The sequence below is a fragment of the Phoenix dactylifera genome, unplaced genomic scaffold (assembly GCF_009389715.1).
Source record: "Phoenix dactylifera cultivar Barhee BC4 unplaced genomic scaffold, palm_55x_up_171113_PBpolish2nd_filt_p 000835F, whole genome shotgun sequence".
Taxonomy (NCBI): Eukaryota; Viridiplantae; Streptophyta; class Magnoliopsida; order Arecales; family Arecaceae; genus Phoenix; species Phoenix dactylifera.
In genome coordinates this window covers 1-5,196 of record NW_024068200.1, presented here as the reverse complement: position 1 = coordinate 5,196, position 5,196 = coordinate 1, and the positions used below count along the sequence as shown (strand labels likewise).

General features: G+C 41.2%; 1 non-coding gene across 1 annotated transcript; it reads right to left on the bottom strand.

The window, feature by feature from the left end:
* Positions 1–266: 266 nt before the first annotated feature.
* Positions 267–372, bottom strand: LOC120107354. The gene has a single exon (XR_005509190.1). It is a non-coding gene; the product is annotated as a small nucleolar RNA R71 (small nucleolar RNA).
* Positions 373–5,196: the final 4,824 nt, after the last annotated feature.

Below are 5,196 nucleotides of genomic sequence, written 5' to 3'. Positions count from 1 at the left end.
GTCTAGTGTGATCCAAATGCTTCCATCTTTTTATGGGCTCACCAATGAAGACCCATATAAACACCTAGATGAATTTCTTGAGATTTGCACCACTGTCAAGATTCAAAATTTCACTGATGATGCTTTAAAACTTAGATTATTCCCCTTCTCCCTTAAAGATAGAGCCAAACAATGGCTGAATTCTTTAGAAGCTAACTCAATTCGTTCTTGGGATCAAATGCAACAAGAATTCCTTAAAAAATACTTTCCTATAGGAAGAACGAACCAGTTTAGACGTGCCATTACAAGCTTCTCCCAAACCGAGGGAGAAGAATTTCATGAAACTTGGGAGAGATTTCGGGACCTAATCCGTAAATGCCCTCATCATCAAATACCTAAGTGGCAGCTAGTGCAATGTTTCTATGATGATTTGACGGAACGAAACCGTCAGATGATCGATGCTGCATGTGGGGGGACTTTCATGCTTCGAAATGAGCATGAAGCATGGCAACTATTTGAAAATCTTAATGAAAACTCCTTCCACCATGCTTCATGTTCTCGTCAAGCATCCTCGAATTATCAAAGAAAAGGGGCCATTTGTGAAATAAGTAATTCTATGGACCTGTCTAGCAAAGTAGATGCATTGTCCCATAAGATTGACCAACTAATGATAGGAGGACATGTCGTTAGCTCTTCCCAAGTACAAGTGTGTGCTATCTGTTCTAGCCCATCGCATCCTATTCATGAGTGCCCCTCAGCACCCCAATATTCCGAACTCGTGCAAGAACACATCAATGCTGCCCAAACACAGCCCAGATCGGGTAATGTTCCATTTTTCAATACATATAATCCAGGATGGCGGAATCATTCAAATTTTTCTTGGAGGCAGCAAGCTTCTAATATCTCCCAACCCTTCTTCCAAAATTTTCAAAACCCTCAGAATTTTCATCCCTACCGTCCCTCAACTCAATTTCAGCATCCTCCTCCTCCAACCCAAAGAAATACAGCCTTTGAGGAGAAGGTGTTGACTGCCCTTCAAGGTTTGGAGGCAAATACACAACTATTGCACTCTCACACACAATCAATTGCTAAGCTAGAATCCCAAATGGGTCAACTAGCCAATGCATTAAATAAACGAGAGGAAGATAAGCTTCCAAGTCAACCAATGAGTAATCCAAGGGGACAATACGTGGCTCAAGAAACCCGACTAAATCATGAGCAAGCCAATGCTTTGACTACCCTAAGGAGTGGTCGTATAATAGATAATAAGGTTGGGGAGAGTCACAATAAGGAAGATGAAGAAGAGGAGAGGAATGTTTCACATGAAAACCCAAAACTTTCTTCAGCTAGTCCACCATCTGTCACAACCCATACTCCAAAGGCTCCATTTTCTGAAGCACTTAATGCACCCACTCCCTTTGGCAAGAAGGGAACTTCACTAGAAGAGATGATGGAGGTGTTCAAACAAGTTAAAATCAACCTTCCACTTCTTGATGCCATCAAACAAGTTCCCTCCTATGCCAAATTTCTTAAAGACCTTTGCACCCAAAAGCGAAAATCTAGGACACATGTGCCTAAAAAGGTCTTACTTACTGAACAGGTAAGTTCCATTCTCCAATACAACACCCCTCCAAAATTCAAAGATCCTGGCGCTCCCACTATTTCCTGTGTCATAGGAGATAACTCCATTGACCGAGCGCTCTTAGATCTAGGGGCAAGTGTGAATCTTCTACCCTATTCAGTCTATGAGAAATTTGGGTTAGGTGAATTAAAACCTACCTCGGTGTCCTTACAATTGGCTGATCGATCTGTGAAGATACCACGGGAGATGATTGAAGATGTTCTTGTCAAGGTAGACAAATTCTATTTTTCAGTAGATTTTATCGTCCTTGACATGGAACATGTGCCCAACCTAAAAAAACAAATCCCTGTGATTCTTGGTCGTCCCTTTTTAGCGACAGCCAATGCATGCATCAACTGTAGAACTGGGGCAATGGATATATCATTTGGGAACATGAAAATTAAATTGAATGTGTTTCATGCCGCTGACCAACATGTGAGGGAAGATGAGTGTTGCCTAATTGACGAAATGGATGATCTTGTAGAGGAAGCCCTTCCCTATATCTTAGCAGATGACCCCTTAGAGGCATGTCTGGCCCATTTTGACATTGACAACTTTGATATAGACAAGGCCATAGAAGAAGTTAACATCTTACTTGACAATCAATCTCCTGTGAGTTCCCTTCCTTGGAAGAGCCGACCTGAACCTCTTCCTCCTATTGCTAGCGCGCCACTTTGTCTTTCCATTGATTCACCACCGAAACTTGAGTTAAAGCCACTTCCAACAAATCTTAAGTATGCCTTTCTAGGACCAGAAGATAGCCTCCCTGTAATTATCGCAGCCAACTTATCTACTGAACAGGAGGGTAAACTTTTGAGGGTGCTAGAAGAAAATAAACATGCCATAGGATGGTCTGTAGCCGATTTGAAAGGGGTTGACCCCTCTGTTTGCATGCATCAAATTCATCTCGAAGATGATGCAAAGCCTACCCGAGAAATGCAAAGAAGACTCAATCCTAACATGAAGGAGGTAGTCAAGAAAGAAGTGGTGAAGTTATTAGATGCCGGAATCATTTATCCAATTTCTGATAGTAAGTGGGTGAGTCCGACACAAGTGGTACCCAAGAAATCAGGTATCACTGTGATTGAGAATACGGAAGGAGAATTAATACAAACACGCACAACCACGGGTTGGCGCGTGTGCATTGACTATAAAAAACTTAATTCAATGACTAGGAAGGACCATTTCCCTCTACCTTTCATAGATCAAATTTTGGAACGGTTGGCTGGTCAAGGTTTCTACTGCTTCTTAGATGGTTATTCTGGATATAACCAAGTACCTGTCTACCCGGACGATCAAGAGAAAACCACCTTTACTTGCCCATTTGGGACATTTGCATATAGGAGGATGCCTTTTGGACTATGTAATGCACCCGCAACTTTTCAACGATGCATGATGGCCATCTTTTCAGATATGGTGGAAAACTTTCTAGAAGTGTTCATTGATGATTTCTCAGTTTTTGGCCTATCTTTTGATGATTGTCTAGACAATTTGACCTTAGTTTTGAAAAGATGTAAGGAGACCAACCTAGTACTAAGTTGGAAAAAGAGCCATTTTATGGTTCAAGAAGGCATAGTTTTAGGACACGTCGTGTCCAAGAGGGGCATTGAAGTAGATAAAGCCAAAGTCGATCTTATTTCCAATCTTCCTCCACCAAAAACTGTGAAACAAATCCGATCATTCCTTGGCCATGCTGGTTTCTACCGTCGCCTTATTCAGGATTTCAGTAAGATTTCCAAACCCTTGTGCAATCTTCTTGCCAAGGACACTCCCTTTGTCTTTGATAAAACATGCGAGGAGGCATTTGAAAATCTTCGCTCGAAATTGACCACTGCACCTATCATACGGCCTCCTAATTGGACCCTTCCATTTGAACTAATGTGTGATGCATCCGACTATGCTATTGGGGCAGTCTTAGGGCAACGGCTAGATAAAGTACCTCATGTCATTTACTATGCTAGTAAAGCACTCTCAGATGCACAATTAAACTACACCACCACTGAGAAAGAATTGCTAGCGGTAGTATTCGCACTAGACAAGTTTCGATCTTACTTATTAGGATCCAAGGTTACCATATTCACTGATCATGCTGCCCTTCGACACCTTCTTGCAAAGAAGGATACCGAACCCCGTCTGATTCGATGGATTCTTTTACTACAAGAATTTGACCTAGAAATTCGTGACAAGAAAGGAACTGCAATGTCGTAGCGGACCACTTATCTAGGATTCTTCTTGAGCCCTCTTGTAAAAATACCTCACCCTTACACGATTCTTTTTCAGATGAACAATTATTTGAGGTACAAAGAATAAAAATGCCATGGTTTGCAAACATAGTGAATTACCTTGCCATAGGACGAATTTCTGATGATTGGTCAACTCAAGATAAGAACTGATTCTTTTCACAAGTAAAGTTCTATTATTGGGATGATCCTGATTTATTCAAGTATTGTCCCGATCAAGTCATCCGTCGATGTGTCCCTGAATGTGAATTTCAAAGTATTCTTTCATTCTGCCATTCACAAGCTTGTGGGGGACATTTTAGGGGTAGAAAAACTGCAGCAAAAGTTTTACAAAGTGGATTTTATTGGCCCACACTTTTCAAAGATGTCCATAACTTTTGCCAAACTTGTGAACGGTGCCAACGGATGGGTACCATCTCTCGTAGAGATATGATGCCTCTCAATCCTATTTTAATTGTAGAAATCTTTGATGTCAGTATTGACTTCATGGGCCCTTTCCCACCATTCTTTGGTTTCGAATATATTCTGGTAGGGGTTGATTATGTTTCAAAATGGGTAGAAGCTGTCGCCACTAAAACTAATGACCACAAGGTTGTGATTAAATTTTTACATGAAAACATCTTTTGTCGTTTCGGTACACCCCGAGCCATTATCAGTGATGGGGGATCTCATTTTTGCAACCGATCTTTCGAGGCTTTGGTTCGCAAAATATAACATCACCCACAAAGTTGCTACCCCATACCATCCCCAAACGAGTGGACAAGTCGAGGTGTCCAATAGAGAGTTAAAACACATCTTAGAGAAAACGGTACGTCCCGATAGGAAAGATTGGTCTCAAAGGATAAATGATGCACTCTGGGCTTACCGTACCGCCTACAAAACTCCTATTGGCATGTCCCCCTACCGATTAGTTTTTGGTAAAGCTTGTCACTTACCGGTAGAACTTGAACATAGAGCTTTCTGGGCTATAAAAAAATTTAACTTAGACATGGCAGTAGCTGGTCCTCACCGAAAACTCCAACTAAGTGAACTTGAAGAATTGCGTAATGAGGCTTATGAAAATGCTAAAATTTATAAAGCAAGGACTAAGGCTTTTCATGATAAAAATATTAACCGTAAGTCCTTCGAACCTGGTCAAAAGGTTTGGCTGTTCAATTCCAAGTTGCGACTCTTCCTGGGTAAACTTCGCTCTAGGTGGGATGGACCATTCGTAGTGAAAAAAGTTTCTCCTTATGGTGCAATAGAGATCCAACACCTCAATGGTGGACATGTTTTAAAAGTCAATGGTCAAAGGTTAAAACCTTATGTAGACTGTGTTGCCGACGGACAATTGATCGAATCCCTTAATTTAACGAA